Below are 25,352 nucleotides of genomic sequence, written 5' to 3'. Positions count from 1 at the left end.
ATATATATATATATATATATATATATATATATATTATATATATATATATATATATATATATATATATATATATATATACGAGGGATACACCAGACTTTCTTCATTTAGTGCAACGTTTGACCTTGACAGAAAGCATCATGAGACACTGCATGACGTGGCGATGTTGTGAAGTCCACACTGTGTAACAAGCAAGCCAGCAAGAAATGACTAGAAGATAAAATCAATTTATTTCAAATAACAAAGCTGCTCCAAAGATAAAGAAAAAATAATATAAATAATAATTTAATAGAATTATCAAATATACGAATACTTCGATTTTTTTTTAGAAAATCGTCTTTTGTTGTTATAAAAATTCTTTCTTTTACCGCATATTTAAATTTCTCAACCTTATCTGCTCCCTCCCAAACCCTCAACCTGTTCTTCTTCTTCTTCTTCTTCTTCTTCTTCTTCTTCTTCCTCTTCTTCCTCCTCCTCCTCCTTCTCCTCCTTTTCCTTCTCCTCCTCCTTCTTTCTCCTCCTTTTCCTCCCCCTTCTCCTCCTCCTCCTCCTCCTTTTCTAATACAACCACTGCTGCTGCTGCTGCTGCTACCACCGCCACCACCACCTTTTTCCTTCTACTTCTCCCTGGCATCCCCCACCCTTTGAACCTTCCAGTGCACATATGATTTTTTGTAGATTTTTCTATCCCTGCTGCGGCGGGAGAGTGTGCCAGGGTGCTGGTGACTTGAGCAAAGTTGAAAATGTGATGAAAAAAAGTGTACCTGTGAACCTGCAGCTTGTGAGAGAGAGAGAGAGAGAGAGAGAGAGAGAGAGAGAGAGAGAGAGAGAGAGAGAGAGAGAGAGAGAGAGAGAGAGAGAGAGAGAGAGAGAGAGAGAGAGAGAGAGAGACTACGTAATTAGTTTTGTAGTCCCTGAATGTAACGGGAGCAACGGGAACAAAAACGGAATAAATATGAACAGTAGGAACACATAAGAAAAGGAGAAATTAGGATTACAAGGAGGAGGATGAGGAGCAAGTCAACGAAAGAAGAACATATAGGAACAAATAAGAATAAACAGGAAGAGCAGACACCAGGATTATGAAAAAGGATAAAAGAATGGGAAATACATATGAATAATAGGAATACATAGGAAGAGTATAACATAGGAAGAGTGGATACTAAGATTAGAAGATAAACAAAAAATAAATATATAAATAAGTGGCAATATATATGAGGGGCAGATATTAAGGAGAAAATTGGAATAAGTAGGAATACATGGACAGAGCAGGTGCCAAGATTAGAGGGAAAAGAGTGTGAAATACATAGGAAAGAATACGTAGTAATACATATAAGGAGATTATGATACGAGGAGAAAAGAAAATTGTAGAAGAAAAATAAGGGGAATCTTGAAAGAAGAGAAGAAAAGAGGTTGGAAGAGAGAGAAAAAAAAAGGTTGAAATAACGATGATATATGAAGATAGGGAAAAATGAAAAAAAAAAAAAAAATGGGGATGAAAAAAAAAATGGGGATGAAAAAAAAAATGATGATTATACAGGAATGCATTAGAGATACATGAGAAGAACTGATACCATGACAGAAGAAGGGAGGGAATACATGATAATACATAAAACATATACATAAATCACAATGACGTAACAAAAGAGAGCGGATAATAAAAAAAAGAAAAAAAATATAGCAATACACAGAAAAAAAAAAACCTTGACAAGAGGATGAAGAAAGATGAAGAAAAGGAAAATACATAGATACCTAGAAACACACATGCAAACAAGAAATACCATAGATATCTACTGAACTAAGAGATACTGACAAAAAAAAAAAAAAAACAGTGAGAGGGAGAAAAGGACGGCGTACAGCACGGTGGAGGAGGAAGTGAAGGAGGAGGAAGAGGAGGAGGAGGAGGAGGAGGAGGAGGAGGAGGAGGAGGAAGTAGTGGTGGTGGCGGGAAGGGGTGAGAGTAGTAGGAACTATGATAGGTCAAGAGATAAAGCAACACAAGACAAGGTAATATCCAGCGTACAATGGCATGAAAAGAAGCAACAATAAACTCGATTGGCAAGAGTAACAGTGAAAACGAAAGGGAGAGAAAGGTCGCATCTTTTTCCGTTGTGATATTGTGAATTATATATGCGTGCCTTATATTGTAAGTCACTGCTTACTGTTAAGAACACACTGCGCTGTACATAAATCATCGTCAACATCGGACACAGAAACCAGACAAAAAATTAAAGTGTCAAAAAGCATAAGTAAAGCCAAAAAATAAAAAAAATAATAAATAAATAAATAAAAATAAAGAAATATATGAAAGTAAAAAAATAAATAAATAAAAAAATAAAAAGAAGTCTGGTATTCTGAAACGCGTTGCTCTCTCATAAGGAATATTTTTTTAGTCATCATTAATATTAGTTTTTTTTTTCAGTTTTTCCTCAATTAATGAAGCAAAAACCTTTTTTTTTTTTTTTACCACTGGAATCATGAAAACGTTCTTGAAAACTTTAACAACACCCAATGAAGATAAAATTAATCAAAATAAGACGAATGCTTTTCTCTCATCCCTCTCCCTCCCTTCCATCTCTCATTCTTCATCTCCCGCCCCTTCTTCCTTCCTCCCTCCCTCCTTCCCTTCCCCTCCCACGTCCCTCCCGCTTGCCTCCCTCCATCACGTTGCAGACCTTCATTCACTCAGAGTTAATCCATCACATCTACTCTCCTACTTCTTCTCTTTTTCCCTCCTCCCCGTTCTCTCCTTCCATGTTTCCATTCATCCACCAAGCCACTCACGCCTCTATTCCTCCTTTCCTTGCTTCTCTCTTCCTCCTTGTAGTTCTGTAGAGTGTGGTCTACAGAGCTACAAGCATGCATCGCTCATTTACGAATAAAAATGATAAACAAAACTACTTATTCCATTGCTAGGGAAGAATGAAAACTGCAACACAAATTTTCCATTAAAGGAGAGAAAAAGGCGTGAAGAAAATATGATAAAAAGAAAAAAAGAGCTGAAATATTGCATGACTTATGTACGAATATGAGAGAAAATGCATAATCTATCAGAAAGAAGAAAAAAAAAGACTGTGATCTAACTTCGAATAAAGGAAGGAAACTCATCAATTCCGTTAATTGTCAAGTGTGAACAAAGAAAAAGGATGGCGAGTCCTGCGTGGGATCATGAAAGGCCCTTGATGTGCCGGGGACGTGAAGGACGCCCCCCACACGAAGGAAAGGAGCACAAGAACCCCGGGAAACCTTTATGGAAATTTGGGGAAAACTTTGGAGCCAGTCTGAAACAAATAAAAGTTATAGGGACTCACTAAGAGAGAGAGAGAGAGGAAACGAGCAGAAGGTGTTAGGAAGTCTGCGGAAAGTTAGTGCGGGGATCCAGTGTAGAATAAAGATATCTATGGGGATTTTGGGCGTAGGCTCAGTCAGGGGGTATTTGGGGGAGAGTGTAGGGGAAATATACCAAAGTGTAATGAGCTTTGGGGAAAAGTTTACGAGGAGTTAAGGAAAGTTCAAGGGAAATCACAGAGTTTATGGGTCTTAGGGGAAGGTATTTAGTGGGAAGAGGAATTGCGAGGCTCAAGAGGGATGAAGAAGAGTACCACAGAGAGGAGGAGGCTGGAGGAGGCAAGACAAGAGAGAGAGGAAAACGATAGAATAATTGGGTGGAACATCGCGAGAAGAGAGAGAAAAAAAAAGTGGGCAGAAAAAATAAAAGAAAGAAAAAGTTCATTAGCGAATGATAAATAAAAATATGGAATAATGTAAAAGAAAACAAATGAACGTGAAAAAAAAGATGAAGAGAAGATGAAAAAAATAAGACAAAACCTGAAGAGAAGAAAGGAAAGAGAAGGAGAAGACGGGAAGAAGATGGAAGAGGTTGAAGTAATGATAACGTGTGGGTTAATGTGTGGGTTAACGAGCTTCAAAGAGAGTGACACCAACACGGATAGCCTCCAACACGCTGCGGTCCAGGCATGACTCACGGATCACCAACTGGGAGGTCAGTGTGTTGAGGTTGTGAGTGTGTGTTGCCGCGTCAGGCTTTCTACCGCAGGGGTCTTGGCAAGAAGTGGGGCCACACAAGGAAATGAAATCACAAGCTAGGAAACTTTATGTTGAAATAATACAGCGGTCGTGACTGACTGTTGTGACTTCCTTGTCACTGTTTGTGTGCTTTGTGGCGGACAGGAGAGAGAGAGAGAGAGAGAGAGAGAGAGAGAGAGAGAGAGAGAGAGAGAGAGAGAGAGAGAGAGAGAGAGAGAGAGAGAGAGAGAGAGAGAGAGAGAGAGAGAGAGAGAGAGAGAGAGAGAGAGAGAGAGAGAGAGAGAGAGAGAGAGAGAATTTCTCGCTGTGCATTTAGCATGTGTGTGTGTGTTAGCATGTGTGTGTGTGTGTGTGTGTGTGTGTGTTTGTGTGTGTGTGTGTGTGTTATACTCGATATACTTCAACGTAACAATACATAATATTTTCCTTTAATTACTTTGAATGGCAAGTTATTTTCTTTTATACTTCCGTTCTCTACTACCACCACCACCACCTCCATCTTCCCCTCTCAGCTTCCATCCCACCTCAGCACGTATTTTCCCGCTCCCATTCAAGACGCACATGATAGATGGCACCCCCCTGCGCCGCGTCCTTGGTCCTCGCCAGCCTCTCACACTGACAGCCTCCAACATTACCTAATTCGGTGCAGAGACTGGCTGCGTTCAGGCCTTCCCTTCACTAGATATATGTGTTTATTGTTCATTCCTTACTAATCACAATAGTAGTCTCTAACTCACTCACTTCTGCTGACAATTATCGTACTTTATGCATTCGCCAACTGTTAGTCAGAATAAAAATATGACTACAGTGGATGATTAAACAGTCTACCCAGATCTACGACAATAACTTATTCTTGTCACTTATTTGGGTTCGAAGTAGTACATGACTAATGACACACACGCGCACGTACACACACACACACACACACACACACACACACACACACACACACACACACACACACACACGCGCGCGCGCGCACGTACACACACACACACACACACACACACTGAAATTCCCTCCATACTTCTGCATTTCCTATTCCCTTGACATGAACTGTTTCAAAAGGGAGGTTTCAAGATACTTATTCTTAAATTTTGAATAACGCTTTTTTCCTATTCCAGAGTCCCCTCTTACATAACATACACACACACACACACACACACACACACACACATACACACACACACACACACACACCGACCTACTTAACAGCTAATCAGAAGGAAGACAACAAAACACAAACACACAGAACTTACGTGCTCATCATCATCTCATCTCCTTTCAATTCAATTTACACAAACTGAATATTCTTAAGCACTCTCATTTACATATGTCGCATTTTTTTTTCCGCTATCTCTTTTCCTTCCTCTACTGGCATCTCTAGGTATTCATTCCTTTCCTTGTACATAACACTCATTAAAATGGAGATCTCTGCAAAAGGGAAGAGGGTCAGAATGTGCTCCACTTTGGAAGTTAAGTAGTCAAAGAATTTCTTATAATCAGAGGAGTTAGGTGAGAGGTATACAGCACAGATAAATTTAGTATGAGAGTGACTCTGTAGTCGTAGCCAGATGGTGGAAAACTCGGAAGATTCAAGAGTGTGGGCACGAGAGCAGGTTAAGTCATTGCGCACATAAACGCAGCATCCAGCTTTGGATCGAAAATGAGGATAGAGAAAGTAGGAGGATAGAGGATAGAGAAGAGCCAGTAGGCTTATGGACCTGATGGGGTCCCTCCTATTGTTCTCCGAAACTGTGCCTCCGTGCTTGCACCTTGCCTAGTCAAACTCTTTCAGCTCTGTCTGTCAACATCTACCTTTCCTTCTTGCTGGAAGTTTGCCCACATTCAACCTGTTCCTAAAAAGGGTGACCGTTCTAATCCCTCAAACTACCGTCCTATTGCTTTAATTTCCTGCTTATCTAAAGTTTTTGAATCTATCCTCAACAGGAAGATTCTTAAACATCTATCACTTCACAACCTTCTATCTGATCGCCAGTATGGGTTCCGTCAAGGCCGCTCTACTGGTGATCTTCTGGCTTTGATTATTGATGATGCTTGTTTGCAATCACCACATATTGAGGCATTATTCATAAAAGTCTTAAAAACAATTAAATTTATAATTGGTATGGTATATAGACTCCCAACTCAACATTCACTGATTTTCTTGAGTCTATGGAAGAAATTTTACAAGTATTATCGAATTTAAAGATGAAATGTTATGTAATGGGGGATTCTAATGTCAATTTGTTACATATCAATGAAAATGCCACAACATACATTAACATGTTTCAATGTTACAGCTTCTCTCAAATAATTATAAAACCAACTAGAGTGACTGACAGGTCTGCCACTTTAATAGGTCACATCTGGACAAATGACATCCAAAATTATGTACACGTCCAGGGACAAAATATGGAGGAAATGGTTAATACTTTAAATCATCAATTAATTAAGGTATCTGACTGGATAACTAGCAACGTGTCTAAAACTTTCTAGATGATGTCTTGTCTGACAACCGTAAATGAAGTTAATATTAATATAAAGATAAAACACAATTTCTTGAGTAAAGTTAATTGCATAAAATTTCTTTGCTTAATAATAGATGATAGATTAACATGAAAACAACACCTACATCAACTCTGTAGTAAATTGTCACAAATAACTGGTGTCTTGTACAAAATTACAAACAATATAACTGTCCAATGTCTGAAATTAATATATATGTCTACTGTTTATCCACATGTAATAAACTGTTCGGCAATTTCAGGGGGAGCTTTTAAAACACTCTTAGATGGGTTATTTGTTGCGCACAAAAAAATAACGAGAGTAATGTTTCATAGAAAAAAACGGTACGATCATACTAATCCTCTATTTTGTGAACACAACCTTTTGAAAGTCCCCGATATAATATTCTTGCAAACTTGTATATTTCTTTTCAAATCAATTTACATATATCCCAATAATACATCTTATAAATTACTATCCAATAATATTAATAACAATAGAAGGCCAGATGACCTCAAACTTCCTCTCTGTAGGACTGTCCACGAACAGAGAAGTGTGAGTGTGCGCGGCGTCAGGGAGTGGAACAGCCTCCCGCACGATATTAAATCACTAACCTCTATCAATTTGTTTAAAAGCAAAGTGAAATGTTTCTTACTTCTAAACTATGAATGTTAACCATAGCAATGTCTGTGAATCATGTGCTGTTATGTGTTGATACACAGACACACATGTCAGGTGTGCACATCTTGTGGACGTGTGTATGTACATCACCAACAATGATATCATTAATAGAAAACTTTGGCTAATATAACATATGTTACGGCAAAGTATGTATGTAACCATGCATACATTTGTTATGTATGTATGTGAGTATGTGTATGTATGTGCACAGGTTTGTATGTGGCCATGTGTGTGTGTGTGTGTGTGTGTGTGTGTGTGTGTGTGTGTGTGTGTGTGTGTGTGTGTGTGTGTGTGTGTGTGTGTGTGTGTGTGTGTGTGTGTGTGTGTGTGTGTGTGTGCGTGTATTGTGTGCCCGCATGTATGCATCATGCTGTACGTATGTTCGCATACAGGTTGCATATGTGTGAGTGTGTGTGTCTGTGCATGTACATATGAATGTGTGTATGTATGCAGTTATATGTTGTGGTATGTATGTTTGTGGGTATCTATGTAAGTGTGTCTACCTGTGTTTGTGTTCGCCAAGTTCACGTATGTGAACATATATGTGGCACAGTATAGCATACTATACACTCCATCACTCATTATTGTGTCATGTGCTGCAAACAACAAAACAAGTAGTCTATTATTACCTCTATCATGTGCAAAATGGCGGCTCAAATAGGAACAAGTCAGGGTGTAAACATTTGCGCTACTTGTGTCATTCTTTATTCAGGTCTGTATAAAAGCTTCGGCTTGATGGACCTGGCCTTACGTATTGAACTGTGTATGAAATGCAGAAATGCATTAATGTTACAAAAGGCAAACAAAATATATCAATCAATCAATATCAATCAACCTCTCTCTCTCTCTCTCTCTCTCTCTCTCTCTCTCTCTCTCTCTCTCTCTCTCTCTCTCTCTCTCTCTCTCTCTCTCTCTCAGGCGGTCTGTTCACCACCATCCTACTTTTCGCCACTCAGCCAAAACTGAACCAAGGTACATTTTTAATTTCATGAGAACTAGGATGGGAGGAAAAAGCAGTCGACTGTCAGTGGAGGCACGGCTGAGCCTCCTGGGCGAGTGTGGCGTGGACGCCGTGAGGCTGTCCCGCCCCCGCTCGGGGGGCTGCTGTGGGAGGGGGAGGCGCTCTCTGGCCTCCTTTACCTTCCGGCAAGGGGCCGAAGGGGGGGCGAAGCCCCTCGTGTCGGATCAGGCGGCCAGCCTGAATATGGACAAGCTGGCCGCCTTGGACCAGGAGACACCCATCAGGGTGCACTGCCTGGCAGGAGGCGCAACAGTCTTCTGTCAGGACCTGCCCCTGAGGGACCTCCTGGCCGGACTGAAGTACACTACGGCGGGGCGTCACGCCGTTTTGTACTTCAGCCTGGCCGGAGGTCTGGGTGTCCACGGGGGGCAGGGGCAGGGCTGCCCCGTGCTCTTTTGCAACAGCAAGAGAGTGGGCAGCCGCCCCAAGCCCCCCCAAGAGGACCAGGCTGTCCGCGTCCCAGAGGCGGGGCAGGAGGCCGGCCCCGCCCCAGAGGCTGGCCAGGTGGTGGTGGCCAGCCCGGGGCACGAGGCCGGCCACGCCCCTGAGGCTGGCCAGGTGGTGGCGGCCAGCCCAGGGCACGAGGCCTGCCCCGCCCCAGAGGCTGGCCAGGTGGTGGCGGCCAGCCTGGGACACGAGGTCGGCCCCTCCCCTGAGGCTGGCCAGGTGGTGGCGGCCAGCCCGGGGAAGGAGGCCGGACCCGCCCCTGAGGCTGGCCAGGTGGTGGCGGCCAGCCCGGGGAAGGATAGCCTGGGCCTGTGGGTCTCGGCCCCCAGCCCGGAGGAGGGGCAAAAGGAGGCCAGGAGCGCCACGACCCCCGCGGAGGACGAGGGAGCGGGGCTCGTCCTCCGAGGAGTGGGGAAGGGAGTGGTGGCCCCTTCCCCCCACCACAGCGCCAACTCCCCCAGCCAGGGAAGGCTCGCCAGGGGAGGGGCAGGGCTGGAAGCAGGTTGTCCCACGGCCTGTGGGACAACCTGCTCGCCATTGCACAGACCCTGTCCCTCACCCTGGTGGTGTACTCCGCCCTGCTGGAGTACTTCCCTGACTGAGGGGGGCAGCCGGCCCCACAGGGCAGTCGGCTGCCCGGGGAGGGGGGAGGGGGGAGGGGGAGGGGATAGTTCAGGTGGGAGGGGGAGGGGGAGGGGGGAGGGGATAGGATAGTGGGGAGGGGGGAGGGGGGAGGGAAGACAGCCGGGAGGGGGGAGGGAGTGCTGTCTTGGGAGGGGGGAGGGGGGAAAGGGGTAGGTTAGGTTAGAATAGGTTAGGTTAGGTTAGGTTAGCTTAGGTTAGGTTAGGGTAGGTTAGGTTAGGTTAGATTAGGTTGGTAGGGTTAGGTTAGGTTAGGTTAGGTTAGGGTAGGTTAGGGTAGGGTAGGGTAGGGTAGGTTAGGTTAGGTTAGGTTAGGTTAGATTAGGTTAGGTTAGGTTAGGTTAGATTAGGTTAGGTTAGGTTAGATTAGATTAGATTAGGTTAGGTTAGGTTAGGTTAGGTTAGATTAGGTTAGGTTAGGTTAGGTTAGGTTAGGTTAGGTTAGGTTAGATTAGATTAGGTTAGGTTAGTTAGGTTAGGTTAGGTTAGGTTAGGTTAGGTTAGGTTAGGTTAGGTTAGATTAGATTAGGTTAGGTAGGTTAGGTTAGATTAGGTTAGGTTAGGTTAGATTAGGTTAGATTAGATTAGGATAGGTTAGGTTAGGTTAGGTTAGGTTAGGTTAGGTTAGGTTAGGTTAGGTTAGGTTAGATTAAGCTATCAGGACAAGTAAATAACAACACCGCCGTGTGCGGCGGCCATCATGTGAGCAATGCACGTATTTTCGTGACCACCTGCTGCCTTGGCAAAGACAGAGCGAGAGAGAGGGAATCACGTTTTTTGCATGGCCAGTTTTCCTTTGTTTCTTCTTCGCATATTTTATTATTCGCATATTTATTACCAAATTACTCGAGAATGAGCCTTATTGGAAGCTAAGGGAAAATAAACTGAATGATCGAAGTATGGGAACATTAATATACGTACTTGAAAATGTACCTTATGGAAAGTATAGGAAAATTAACCGTATGATCGAAGTAGGGGAAAATAAATAAAGCTACCCGAAAAACAACCTTATTGAAAGTTATAGGAAAATAAACCGTATGATCGAAGTATTGGAAAATAAACCTTATAGCAAAGGAAGTGGGAGCAAAACGTCTCTCTCTCTCCTTCAATTAGAGAGAGAGAGAGAGAGAGAGAGATGAGAGAGAGAGAGAGAGAGAGGAGAGAGAGAGAGAGAGAGAGAGAGAGAGAGAGAGAGCGCCATACCTTGATTTATGCCTCGTTAGTCAGGTGATTTGATGCATCTCTATTCTGTCCACCTCCCTAATCTCCATCTCTCTCTCTCTCTCTCTCTCTCTCTCTCTCTCTCTCTCTCTCTCTCTCTCTCTCTCTCTTAGTGTTGGGGTAAAGTTAAAAGCAAAGACGGCAGGCGGCATCCCTCTTCATCTCCCTCACCTGATTAATGCTAATTGGACCTTAACTTAAACTCGCGGCCAGGTGTACTCTGACCAAGAGATAAGCTCACTACTCAAAAAAAATCCTCCCCACCTTCTCCTCCTCCTCCTCCTCCTCCTCCTCCCCACGCCCCTCCCCTCTCTCATTACCATCCTTCAGCGGCCTGGAATGCGCGCACCTAAATCAGCGTGAGTGGACATCGGTGGGCTGCGGGGAAAGTTCCTAGAGGCTTGCTGCAGGAGGGCGGAAGGGATGAGGGGCGCGGGGTAGTGGTGAGAAAGAAAGGAGTGTAGGCATGATGAGTTTGGTTGGAAAATTGTGAAAAGAAAGAAAGGAATACGGATAATGAAATATTAGTTAAAACAAAAATAGAAAAAAATGAATAAAAAGGTACAAGGATGAAAAATAACGAAATCTGAAAAAAAAAAGGAAGCAAATGTGGAAAAATGGAATAGCACTGTGAGTGAAGCATGACAGTGATTCCCCGCGTGGTAATTCGCATTAATTAGTGGAAGGTGTTACACAATTCTGTCTAAAACACGTCTGCTTGGAAAAAATACATATTCTCTCTCTCTCTCTCTCTCTCTCTCTCTCTCTCTCTCTCTCTCTCTCTCTCTCTCTCTCTCTCTCTCTCTTCCTCTCTCTCTCTCTCTCTCTCTCTCTCTCTCTCTCTCCCTCTCTCTCTCTCTCTCTCTCTCTCTCTCTCTCTCTCTCTCTCTCTCTCCTGCGTGGCCAGATAAGCTGTAGCCAGTATCACTTTACTAAAACACTTGTTACGCAGCCTGGAATGTTCAGGAGCTCATCACGAGGCAACACAACTAGCGAGGCAAGGAGAGAGGCAAGGACGGACAGACGGACGGACGGACGAACGGAGGGAGGGAGGGAGGGAGGGAGGGAGTCTGGTGTGTAATAGGCTGATGTACTATTCATGCCTAGACGCTCGGGGACTGCTCCTGCTGTTGCCGTGAAATTCTCCGCCACACCAATATTATTACCCCAATATGACCCCCTTCAATTATGTTGTTGTTGTTATTGTTGTTGTTCTCTGTGTGTGTGTGTGTGTGTGTGTGTGTGTGTGTGTGTGTGTGTGTGTGTGTGTGTGTGTGTGTGTGTGTGTGTGTGTGTGTTTCATAACAATTTGACATGGCAGGATGCAAAACGTTTCTCAGTAATGAGCGTGTTCACATCCTTCTTCCCGCCACGAAAAAAATAGAACACCTAAGACGCCACGGCAGTGAGAGAGAGAGAGAGAGAGAGAGAGAGAGAGAGAGAGAGAGAGAGAGAGAGAGAGAGAGAGAGAGAGAGAGAGAGAGAGCACTTCTACGTTCTCATGTCGTCATGTTGCACAAGTTATTCAAGAGTGGCATTCACTAATTCACCAGCACGACCTGTCAGTACACCGAGCACACGCTTCCTGGAAAATGCTGCAAATCCTTCCCATGATACTACGTGTTTATGAAAAGCAATGCTTCTCATCAGCAGCAGCCCCTTGCTTTCAGATTCATGGGGTGAGTTTGCATTAACTGCTTCTCCCGAGCGGACGTGTTTCCATTACTTCATATCTAACTCAAGCAGTCTCCACCAATATGTTAACACTTTGCCTAATTTGTGGTTCATGTTCCTTCATTACTTTCATCGAGCAACTGTCGCCACACAGTGAAATGCTCTCGTCGTTAAATGCAAGGTTTTCATTACATTTCACATTATTCTAACCTTTAACAGAGAGAGAGAGAGAGAGAGAGAGAGAGAGAGAGAGAGAGAGAAAAAAAGAGAGAGAGAGAATGATGAAGCGAATAGCTTTGCCTTGAGCTTGTTCAACACTGCCGCGTGGCTGGCTGGCTGTGTTGTGTGATCCGTGTATGTATTAGCGCGTCTGGCGCGACACGTTTCGCTTATATACTAGTTTATAGCCGTGCCTGTGACTGCAGGAGGTCCACGCCACACGCCGTGTTCGTTTGTATATGAAACTGCAATGGTTTAGTTTTTACGAGCACATCAAAGAGCCGCACGTCTCATTAAGTGTTTTTACAGCGGACCGCTTGCAAGGGAGGATTGCTTGTTTACAGCAAGTTAATTTAATTAAAGATTCATGTTATACCTTCACTGTTTTAATTAAATCATGGTCATAAGAGTTGAGGGTAATGAGCAGCATGTACGTAGCTCTTTGTGTGACGCTCGGTGAGACATGCAACACTGTCTGTCTGTCGGTCTGTCCTGTCCTGTCGGTAGTGGGAGTTAACACGATACTTGGGAACACTGCGCCGACTCCTTAAGCAGTCAAGCCCAAAGTGAAACACGGGATTCATTGTCCGAAGCACCAACGACACGAGATGGCAACCCAAACACACACACACACACACACAACACACGTGGTAATGGCTCTCCCGCCCACCTCATCTCAGCAAATGTTTGTTGGCAGTTTTCCACATTAATAGGCCGCAATTTTCCTTAAGTAAAGTCGTCTTGGTCTCGTTCGGAGTAAATTACCATCATCACAGTAGTTTGTAGTTTATTTTTTCATCCAACACTCTCAGACTTCCCCACACGTCATATTGGCAATTCTCCTCCTTCCCCCACCATTCTCTCTCTCTCTCTCTCTCTCTCTGCCGTCAACCACAACGTGCACAACTTCCCTCCTCTCCTCACCTCAGACTCTGTTGACTGATAACTAACGTGCTTAATTTCCCATTGGTTTGTACCGGAACTCCGCCAGTCCCTACGCACCACAGATGACAACTCTGCTAACGCCTGTCAGCCTCCAGTGATCCCTCGTTACAAACTTTTCTGGACCCTGACCGGAGGAGGCAATGAGTGTTGTTCTGTCTGCCTGCCTGGCCGTGAATAGGCTAGTGAGTCGCCCGCTAGGTATCCTTACAGACCTCAGACCTCGCCGTATTGCTCGAAATTAAACCAAGTACTGCTAGTTAATTCAGACGGCTCGCAATTACTATGGATTCGTGGAAGACCAAAGCTTTTCCGCTCGAATCAAGGTCTTAACGAAGGCGATGAAACACCTCCACCGAACCCAAGTGAAGGCGAGCAGACGGAGTGGCGGGCAGGAGTGGTGGGTCAGTGGCTTCTTACCTTGACCTCCGTGAACACAGGTGACGGCACACTTACCTGCAAAGAAAAGGGATTATCAGCACGGTTGTTATATTCTACCTGAGTACAAGCCTTACTGTATTTTTTTTTTATGTGTGCATATTTGTTACATTAAGAGTGTCGAGCTGATGATGAGCCAGCTTTGACTTAAATAAAGCGTAGAAATTGCAGTGAAAGGAATATGAAAAGTAACAAGTTAGACTACGGAAAGTAACAAATAAAGATCAAGGAACGTTTGTCCGCCATCTTCCTTTCCATCATCACATCCACCCTTTCAAAAAATAGCATTATAAAAGCCATACTATAACTTTTTTCCTCCCGTCAAATAAAGTCGCCATTTCCTATTTCAGTGGAGAGCCTGTGAGCTGCAAACACCACAACTTCACGGCGCCTTTGTCCCCCCTCGCCTGGCTGGTTGTCTTGCATCTCTCCGACACTCCAATTCGTGACTCAGCCTCCACTCGTCCGTGAATCCCCGATGCACCCTCACCACCACTACCTTTATCATCACCGCCCCTTCAATAGATTGGCTTCTGAGGGCAGCTCCATTGTCCCTAACCCCTCTCTGTCCGGATTACGTTGCGTCTATTTTTGTTTGTAATGATTTATTTCTATGTGTTTGTTCTGTCATTGTCTTCCTTCACACACACATACACACACTCTCTCTCTCTCTCTCTCTCTCTCTCTCTCTCTCTCTCTCTCTCTCTGTATATATATATATATATATATATATATATATATATATGCCTCCACTCCCTCAATCCCTCCCTTTTCCCTCGCAGCCAAAAGGTCAACGGCATCAAGGCAAATCTAATCTTCATGTTTTGAGTTGCGGAACCTTTCAAAACCATTACTGGTGAGGCAGAGAGAGAGAGAGAGAGAGAGAGAGAGAGAGAGAGAGAGAGAGAGAGAGAGAGAGAGAGAGAGAGAGAGAGAGAGAGAGAGAGAGAGAGAGAATGCGACAGGAAACAAAAAAAGTAAATAAAAAAATGAATAAATAAAAAGATATATTAATTTTAGGTCCACTTCTGTAAACATGGCGGGGCACGAAACCTGAGGCGGCGTGCTAAATGGTATATATTCTGACATTTGTTTTGTCCATTTGTTTCTGTCTCATTAGGCCGCTAATGACACGCCGGTACTGAGGAGGAGGGGCGGGAGAGGGTGCGGGAGCTCAGGGAGAGAGGGGAAGGAAGGGAGGGAGGTTCACTTATTACGCTCAACACATAGCCATTAAGAGTTTCATTTGCAATCGGCAGGATAAAGAAAATAGGTACAGGTTATAGCAAATCACGGAGGCCGAGGCGGGGGTGTGTGGGTGCAGGTGGGTGGCGGACGAGGCGGGGTGGGGATGTGCGGGTGGAGGTGGGTGGCGAGGTGAGGCGGAGATGTGCGGCTGCAGGTGGGCGGCAGAGAGAGAGAGAGAGAGAGAGAGAGAGAGAGAGAGAGAGAGAGAGAGAGAGAGAGAGAGAGAGAGAGAGAGAGAGAGAAAGAAGAGACTATAACTGAGATGCAGGAAACTTCTAAATGAAAAACAACAAGTTCTGTCGCCTTTACTAATAAGAATGTATCCTCTCTCTCTCTCTCTCTCTCTCTCTCTCTCTCTCTCTCTCTCTCTATCTCTCTTCGTGGCGGTCAGAGAGAGCTGGCTGGCACTACAATAGGCTTTGGTTGAAATGTTCCAGTTATACTCTCTAACTGCACTTAAATAACTAACTTTTCCAATATGGCAACACGTGATTGCCCAGAACACTCCCTCAACCCTCCCCCTCTTTCCTCCCCGAGTGACGGCAGGCGGAGGCACGGGCGGTGAGACGTGATGAGAGGAGTAGTGGCAGTGATGGGCGGGCCTGGTGATGTATGGAATAATGCGTGGTGTTGACAAAGAATGGGATGAGAGGTGAGTGATGGTGGTGAATACGCGTCTAACACAAGGACAAAACAAACAAGTACACACAACACCAAACAAACAAGGAATGCAACCAAGCCTCGGGTCTCCTTCACCAGCGAACAATTGCTGTATTTCACAAGGCAACACAACAAGGGGACATTTAACAAGCACTTAGGAATAACGAATCACATGCAGCTTCTTACCTGCTATCCTGCCTATCTGCTAATTTTCTACTGGTATTCTGTCTTTTTCTTTGTTATTATTCTTCCTTCACTTTTATGTTCCCTCTCACGCCGCCTCCTGCTGCCTGATCAGCCTCGTGTGGGTGCCGCTCATACCCCCTCCTGTTCTCGTCACCTTTACTCTGCTCTCCACTATAATATTATTTTCCTCCTCCTCTCTCAAAGCTTCCTCTCTGGCCATGTCCTTTTACCTTCCTTATTTACTTCATCCCTGTCATCTCATATTCCTACTTTTCCTCTTTCCTTTCTTCCTTCGCGGCTCAGTTTTACGCTACACACATCTCATGCCTCCCTGCTCACTACAAACCTGCTGACACTTTTACTCTTGTCACAGCACGGTGGCTTTTCCTTCCTGCTTTCCTGCGTGACTCCTTTTATGTTCGCTTTTATTCCTACTTTCACACTCTTGTCTCTCCTTCCCTCCTTTACTTCCCTTTCCCTGCCTCGCCGCGGTCGCCATCAACGCTCCCTCAAGGCTCTGCCGCGGGAAACCTTAGCCTTGCCATCTCCTTTTCGCCTCCGTCATTCTCAACACACTTCGCCTTCCTCTCTAAACACACTCAGCTCGCCTCTCACACTTGTGCATGTCGTCTTCGCTCATCACCACCACTCCCTCACTCACTGTCTTCCTCACCTCACGCTAGTCCCTCTCTTCCTCCTCCTCCTCCTCCTCCTCCTCCTCCTCCTCCTCCTCCTCTTCTTCCTTCCCTATTGCTCATAAAAGTTGCCCTGTTTTCTTTACAACCCCTCGGACGAATCTTTTATTCCTGCAGCTTCATAACCACTTTCCGTCACATTCTCTCTCTCTCTCTCTCTCTCTCTCTCTCTCTCTCTCTCTCTCTCTCTCTCTCTCTCTCTCTCTGTCTGTCTGTCTGTCTGTCATTTTTTTTCTGATAGACACTCCAAGTTTCCTCTTTCCATTTCCAGCTGTCTCCAGCATCTATTTCCTTCAAAAGTTCTTCCCTTTCTTCGTGGCATGGAATCTTTCAAGCTCACCAGAGTTTCCTTAAAGTTTCCCAGGTTGGTTTCCTTCAACACTTCCCGCCACAAGACAAAAATACGGATCTTCAAATTCTTGAGGATATTTCGCAGCCAAAGTTACACATTTCCTAAGAAAAAGTTGTCCTCTACTTCACAGCATCTTTTTCTTCTTTTCTGTCCCTTTCCTTTGACGATGAGACTCACTCCACACCTCACCACCATCGTCACACCGCCAAGATCGTTCACCACACCACCAGCAGCATTCGCTACACCGCAAGGAGCTTTACACTAATAATCACCACCACTGACCTCAACACGCCAGCCGCCACGAAGCCTTGTTGCACTAACCACGCCACCACCGCACTGTTAGCCACGCCTCCACGGACCTTTCAAGTCTTCAGCACATAACACGCATCATCGAACACTTCGCCGTACAAGGTTCATCAGAATCTAACTCTGTCTCCCATCTTCATATTCAGGTTCTCTATTTTACAGCTACGCGCGCATAGGAAGAAGCCTCCGCCGTCCTCCCCCGCCACTCCTGCCGCTCCTGCCACGCCCTGCCTTCATTATCTCTTGCAATGGAAGCTTCATGCTCTTATTTTAACTTAAGAAGAGACACTGTCATATTCGATGCAAACTCCTTCTCCTGCCTCTTACTCCTCCTACCTCCACCTCCTCCTCCTCCTCCTCCTCCTCCTCCTCCTCCTCCTCCTCCTCCTCCTCACGCAGGTACAAATGATGTTGAAAACACTAGGTCTGAAGAGCTCATGGAAAAGTTCAAGAAGATGATACAGCGCTTCAAAACTAAATCCAATAATATTATTGTTTCAGGTATCCTCCCCCGCATCAGGGCACCGGCTGTCTTCTACAACAGAGCCTTCAGCACTAACAGCCGTCTCCGTTCTCTTTGCACAGAGGAAGGTGTAGACTTTGTTAATCTATGGGACAACTTTTATAATAAACCTTCTTTATTTCAGCCGGATGGTTTACACCTAAATGGAATTGGAGCAGCACGACTTGGTAGACTCCTTAGTAATAAAGTTTCTATTTTCAGACCAAAAAACGACCAGCAAGATCGTGTAGCCCCAGGCTCTTAGTAGCCTCCTCGCGCAACCCAACCTCCATGTGCAACACTATAAAAGCTTGCCTAATCAACGCTCGCAGCCTTAGAAATAAATTTTCAGATTTAGAAACCCTGGCAGCTGTAGAAAACTACCACATTATTGGTATTACTGAATCTTGGCTGAACTCTGCAAACAGAGACTTTCTTGCGGAATACAACTTGCCAGGTTATGAAATGTTCGGCAGTGAAAGAAAAGACAGGATAGGTGGCGGTGTATTGCTGTATGTAAAAGCCAGTCTTCAGCCAACCATACTAAAAACCGAAAAGATTAACAATATAGATTCAGTCTTCTTGCATTTAAGAGTACGTTCTAAGAAAACTGCTATAGGTCTTATTTATAGGCCTCCGGTTCACAATGTTTCCTCTGATAAGAATTTACAAGATCAAATCACTGAAATAAGTAACACTTTTGATACAGTCATCTGTGGAGACTTCAATCTACCTGTTAACTCATGGGGAAATCCACTTAACTCTCACTCTGGTCACGACTTGTATAATAATTTATTAGAATGTTCCCTAAAGCAACACGTTCAAGGACCCACACGAGGTGACAACATATTAGATCTTGTTCTTTCAACAAACGATGACTTAATATCTAACGTTAATATTGGTCCTGAATTTAGTACAAGTGACCACAAGATTGTCTCCTTTAACATCAACCTTCAAGCATATAAGGACATTGTTAGCAACGAAAAAGTTTTCATATATAAAAAAGGAGACTACGACAGACTCAGGTCAATTCTTTCTGTCGCAGATTGGAACGCTGAACTTGGCGAAAGTAACATTGAGGAATCATGGGCGAAATTTAAGTACATTTTAGAAGATGCTGTGAAGACATGTATCCCTATGCGTAAAAGACGTCCATGCAAGAGAAATAAACCTAAATGGTGGACAAACAAGATTGAGTCACAACTACTGCAGAAAAATCGTGCCTACCGTAAATATTTGTCCTCTCAGAATGAGGCTGATAAACTACAATACGACAGACTCCGACGCGAATCAAAAAAGCTCATTAGACAGAGTAAGAAAAATCTAGAAATGTATATTGCAAGCATTGCTAAATCCAATCCCAAAGAATTTTACAGTTACGTTCGAAATAAAAAAGTCCTTACATCTCACATTAATCACATTACACTAGATAACGGTAATTTTGTCACCGGAGAAACTCAGATCGCGGACACACTGAATGATTATTTTGCTTCAATTTTTACAGAGGAAAATACTCATACAATCCCCGAACCACTCCTTATGCTCCACAACATAACCCCCTTACGTGTCTGCGTTTTTCATGAAAACGAGATAATCAAAGTAATTGATAAGATGAAAACTGACAAAGCCCCCGGCCCAGATGGTATTGCACCACGTGTCTTGAAAGAAACTAAATTCCAAATTTGTAAGCCCCTTTCGTTGCTTTTCACCAAATCATTTAACTGCGGTAAGGTTCCCGAGGATTGGAAGTTAGCTAACGTTACCCCTATAGAAAAGAAAGGCGATAATTCACTTCCAAGTAACTACAGACCTATCAGCCTTACATCTGTAGTATGTAAACTAATGGAAACAGTAATTCGCAATAATTTAGTGAACTTTCTAGAGGAAAATTATTTAATCAATGACTCGCAGCATGGCTTCCGAAACAGACGTTCTTGTCTAACTAATCTGCTTGATTTCTTTTATGATGTTTTCACCATGTACGACGAAACAAAGGCAGTAGATATAGTGTATCTAGATTTTCAAAAAGCTTTTGACAAAGTTCCCCATAAGCGGCTACTAGCTAAATTGAAGTCACATGGTATAAATGGAAAACTTCTCAATTGGCTTGAAGACTGGCTGTCTGAGAGAAAACAGCGCGTTGTTTTAAATGGTAAATTTTCAAACTGGCGAGAAGTTCTAAGTGGTGTACCACAGGGATCAGTGCTCGGCCCTGTTCTTTTCCTTATTTACGTTAATGATATCGATGAGGGTCTCACCTGCAAAGTATCTAAGTTCGCTGATGATACAAAAATAATGAATAAAGTAGTCACGTCTGAGGATAAAAGAAAATTACAATCTGATCTTGACCACTTAGCCACTTGGTCAGACAAGTGGCAGATGAGCTTCAATGTAGATAAATGTAAAGTGTTGCACATTGGTAATAACAACGATCACACTGATTACTTAATGAACGGTACCGAGCTTCTTAAGGTTAAGGAGGAAAAGGACTTGGGTGTTATAATTACCTCAGACCTCAAGTCAAGTAAACACTGCTCGGAAGTAGTTAAAACAGCAAATAAATTGGTTGGGTTTATTGGTAGGACTTTCGAATTCAAATCAGAAGGGGTAATTCTCACATTGTTTAATACACTTGTCCGACCTCTACTTGAGTATTGCGTCCAGTTCTGGTCACCCCATTACAGGAAAGATATAGACAAGCTGGAGAGAGTCCAAAGAAGAGTTACCAAGTTGATCCCACGACTGCGGAACAAGCCTTATGAGGAGCGCTTGAGGGAACTCAACTTGTTCAGTTTAGAGAAACGGCGAATGCGAGGTGACTTAATTGAATTGTTTAAGATGTGTCGGGGCTTTGATAACGTAAATGTAAACAACTATCTCATCATTGACAGTTCCAACACCACTCGAAATAATGGCTACAAGATTATAGGTAAGCGTTTCAGATCAGACGAGGCTAAGTATTATTTCTTTAATAGAATTGTAAATGTCTGGAACTCTCTCCCAGCACATATTGTCGATAGTAACACAATAGAAACTTTTAAACAAAGGTTGGACAATCACCTCGCAGCAACCCCTCATATAACGTACTTTGCGCCTACATAAAATGTTTTTTAGTTAGTGTAGTGAATAGTATAATTTCTCTTTCATCCTTTCCTATCACATCTTAGCCTTTCCTCCTCCCTATACTCTCCTGTTTTTCCTTCCTTGATCTCTAGTGTCCTCCATCCTCTAACTCTTAGAATCTGTAGTGGTAGTGGTAGAATAGACACACAGACAGCCTCGTTAGGCCCAGTAGGGCTGTTGCTGTCTGTTCTTTCCTTTGTATTCCTTTGTATTCCTCCTTCTCCTCCCCCACGGGCAGCTCGGCAGGGACGTGCACGCACCCGGCCTGACATCCAGCTATGAATACCACAAGACCTGCTTTGCATATTTCCCGTGACGATGCAGGAAGGCCCACCCCACACCCACGCCCCCCGGAATGGAGAGGCCCGCCCCACGCACCCCGGGGATGGGGAGACCCACCCCACGCCCACCCCAGGGGAGGGACACCTCATGTTTACGTTTTGTGAGTGATATGTTTGGACTGCACAAACCTTCTTTTTGTTACGCCCCGCTGCCTTAAAACGTTCACGAAGGATGGAAGGTTACATCGCACTGGCAGCACAACGTGGGACAATTGGTGACCAGGCTGCCGCACACCCCCTCCTGCTTGCTGCTGCTTGCACACATCCGGCACTCACGGTGACTGAGGGCACGTGTGGCTGCAGCGATCCATGGGGAAAACACCACCACAGAACACAAAGGTCAACCTGTTTTCCCTCGTTTGTGACCATCGAGCAAACATGTTCCGGATTTACATCACAGCGCGACAAAAGACATCACGAGATTCATGAATGTGCTCACGTCTGCTGCACGATAAACTCTTCTCAGCACCAGGCAAGGCCACGCGACCCTCGAGGGGTGTGCGGCGGAAAACAAGGTGACGCGTCTTCCTTCAAATGACATAACTACCAAACCACTCGTCTGTAATTTGCTAGTTTTCATATGCTGAGTGTCTCTCTCTCTCTCTCTCTCTCTCTCTCTCTCTCTCTCTCTCTCTCTCTCTCTCTCTCTCTCTCCATTCACTTGATCACTACCACCACCACCACCACTACTACCAATACCACTATTACTATTAGCACCACACTATCACACTCATAATACACACACACACACACACACAGCCAGTCTATCTCTCTAATCCTTCCTCCATGTCATATTCCCACTCCCTCCTACTTTTCCTCACTTTTCTCCTTCTCAATGCCTCCCTTGCCTCCCCCTGGCTGAGGTGAGACGGGTGGGGGATGAAGGAAGGTCTGGGGCAGATGGAGGAAAGTGAAGTGGTGGAGGAAATTGGAGGAGTTCCACCAATAGGTGTGGAAAAAGCTAAGAAATTTTGTCACGGATGTGTTAGAAGAAGGACTGGAGGAGGAGGAGGATAGAGAGAGAGAGAGAGAGAGAGAGAGAGAGAGAGAGAGAGAGAGAGAGAGAGAGAGAGAGAGAGAGAGAAATGTTAGTACCGTTAAGTTACAATATCCTATTACACACACACACACACACATACACACACACACAGGGCAGAGGAAGGAGAGGTAAAGTGGTGGGCAGTGACACAGGCACGGGGTTGGGAGAGGGCAGGGAGGAGCAGGCTGGGGAGAAGGAGGGTTTTCATGGTGGGGGCTCTGAACGGGCCTGCAATCCTTCAACTTATTTGAGACATTTTTGGGTTATTTATCTATTTTCATGGTTCACTCTGGCTTTCCTTCACGTCTGAATCTAAAAACACCCGAAAGTTCAGCTAAAATATTGATGTACAGACAGGGAGGGAAAATGTGCCGCTCAGCCCTTATATTTACGTAGCGCAATACACACACACACACACACACACAGTCCTACCCGAAGATCAGTCTGAGCTCTTTCCGTAGGGGAACGGCTTGCTGGGTGACAAGCAGTGTGTGTGAATCACACACACACACACAGTGGCGGCCAAGGGGAAAGGTCTGATGACGTCGCGTTTTCGGAGTGTGCGCTCTGAACGGGGCACTACTCAATGTCTTATTTGAGGCACTTTTGGGGTTGTTTATCTATTTCCGTGGTCAATTCTCTTTTTTCTTCACTTCAAGTCTGGAAACACTGGGGAGTTTAGCTGAATATTGATGTACAGACAGAGAGGGAGGCAGGGAAAATGGCCGTCTCGAAGCTTATATTTACGTAACGTAATTCATTATGAAAATCGCGAAAAGAAAGAAGACGCCCAGACAGGAATGCACTACATTTTCTGACTTACTCTTTACTTTAACTAATACACAAAATATAAAAACATTACCGAACTCAGTAATAATAACGAAAACTCCAAAAAACAATCTAACTTTTAAGAACGGTACCACAAAAACACAATAATATCGAGAAAGGAAACACAGCCAGACTAGATTATATTACAGATTCTAAATACAAAATTTTTTTTTACTTTCCAGATAAATAAAGAAAACACCAATTCCTCATCGTATAAAGAGAATAATTTTTCATATCCAGTACCGAACTTATTCTAAATTTGAAAATTCGAACTGCGAGACTAGATTTTATTGGATGTTATTACTTGGTACATGTTTCTTATATTTTTTTAAGTCTTAAATTAAATACCAATGCAAACCTACGCGTGCCGGTAAGAAAAAGTGAAATTAAATAAAGTGAAGAAGTTGTTATTTTGTCGACAAACAAAAGCACAGCTAGAACATATCTTATTATATTTTATAATTTAGTATGTCTTTCTATTAATAAATTAAATATCAAAACAATGACAACTCCATCAATAAAAGGAAAATAATAATATGTTGCCAAAAAGGTTTTTTTCCTCGTCTTTTCCTTTCCGTACCTCCTCCTCCTCTTCCATACCCCTCATACTCCAAATCCCCCCTCCACCACCCCCTACTCCGCATCTAGGAAAACACCTGGAAACACCTGGAAAACCCTAGAAATTATGCTAAATACTGACAGGGAGAGACGGAAACTTGTTACCTTCGGCTTATCTGTGCGAGGCTCGGGGGGACTGGGCGCCAAGGATACTGTGTGTGTGTGTGTGTGTGTGTGTGTGTGCGTGAGGCAAAACGATAGAAATGCTAGTTGGATGGGTGATTGCTCTCAGGTCCTACTGAACCTCACATCGACGCCACGAAAGGATGAGTGGGCGGGGTATCCATCATGACATCTAGTCTCGCTGCCAGTGCCTGTACTCGTAAATTTTAGCAAGTTTACATTGGCTCTATTATGAAGATACGAGACCAAAGCATATTTTTGCCAGTCAGCTCGGGGTATCAAACATTCACTGCCAAAACAGCATCCTCATCCGACGCTCTCTTAAGATTTTATTTGCTAACAGGACAGGACACGGCACCTCAAACCTTTGGTAACATACTAAAACCAGAATTATGAGACATTTCTGCCAGAAACTCCACTACTTTCAATAGGCTTTTAATAGGCTCTACATGAAATTGAGGATTTTTTATCTTTTATTTTTTTATGATTCTCGTGATAGATTAACAAGATTTCTACATTATTAACTGGGGAATCACTCTTCAAATATTCGGCTAATGACCTCTGTGACCTTTGAAAACAGTTGTGATGAGAGAGGGAAGCGTTTCAGGCCTAAGACAGGGAAAGGCCTCTAACTCACGCCTCTCCCCTTTTATCCCTCCTCCGTAACCTCTGACATTGTTGACAGCTCCCTCGCCCCCCTCCACTCGCTTCTCTCAGCTGTAGCTCGCCCTCCTCTCCCCTCGCTGTCACTGAGCTAAGATGTGCAAGACTCCTCCCCTGATGCAATATTCCTGTGTGAACTCTTGTCATCACCACGTTCTTTAAAGGTGGAATCTCTCTCTCTCTCTCTCTCTCTCTCTCTCTCTCTCTCTCTCTCTCTCTCTCTCTCTCTCTCTCTCTCTCTCTCTGCACCGCGCAAGATCAAGACAAACAAGCAGGACGTGGCCGAGATGGATCCCGCGATACTCGGCTAACTCGCTTCCTTGGGCCTCGTCTTGTCCCGCTCAGCCAGGGCGACTTGCGGCGGCGCGGCTTGCAAGGACACACTGCACAGCTTCGAGCAAGACTCCCCGCTCAGTTTTATTGGTGGTGTGTTTACAGATACAGCAAGAAACATAATTATAAGCAAATACATGAGTAGTTACACGACGCGACACGAATACAGGGAAGTAAAGATGGAGGAGACGATAATAAGGTTAATCAATCAAGTAAGGTACGGTAGATGACTTGTACAGGTGAGATAAGGTGTACAGGTGAGATAAATGGGGAGAGTCACAAGAAAGAAGACGAGAAAAAATAGAAAATAAAAGTTATAAAGAATATGAACGGTAGCGACGGCTGCATGCTGTAACCCATCACCCTGCACCCCATCACCTGTCTGTCTATCACCCACCACCCAACACCTGTCCACCCATCATCCCATCACCTCCCTACCCATCACCCCATCAGCTCGGCAAGGGCGGCGCGTCCCTCAGTGATGAAAGACGCCCCAAA

General features: G+C 44.2%; 2 long non-coding RNA genes across 2 annotated transcripts in view; one reads left to right on the top strand and one right to left on the bottom strand.

The window, feature by feature from the left end:
• LOC135098347 (uncharacterized) overlaps positions 1-25,352 on the bottom strand; it is a 58,082-nt gene that overhangs the window by 17,484 nt on the left and 15,246 nt on the right. The gene's annotated exons all lie outside the window — the stretch shown is intronic.
• LOC135098336 (uncharacterized) lies at positions 13,699-14,470 on the top strand. Its single transcript, XR_010266832.1, has 2 exons — positions 13,699-13,839; positions 14,188-14,470. It is a non-coding gene; the product is annotated as an uncharacterized LOC135098336 (long non-coding RNA).

This window comes from Scylla paramamosain, unplaced genomic scaffold (genome assembly GCF_035594125.1).
Source record: "Scylla paramamosain isolate STU-SP2022 unplaced genomic scaffold, ASM3559412v1 Contig56, whole genome shotgun sequence".
Taxonomy (NCBI): domain Eukaryota; kingdom Metazoa; phylum Arthropoda; class Malacostraca; order Decapoda; family Portunidae; genus Scylla; species Scylla paramamosain.
The sequence above is the reverse complement of the archived record's forward strand: the minus strand, read 5'-3'. Positions and strand labels throughout refer to the sequence as shown.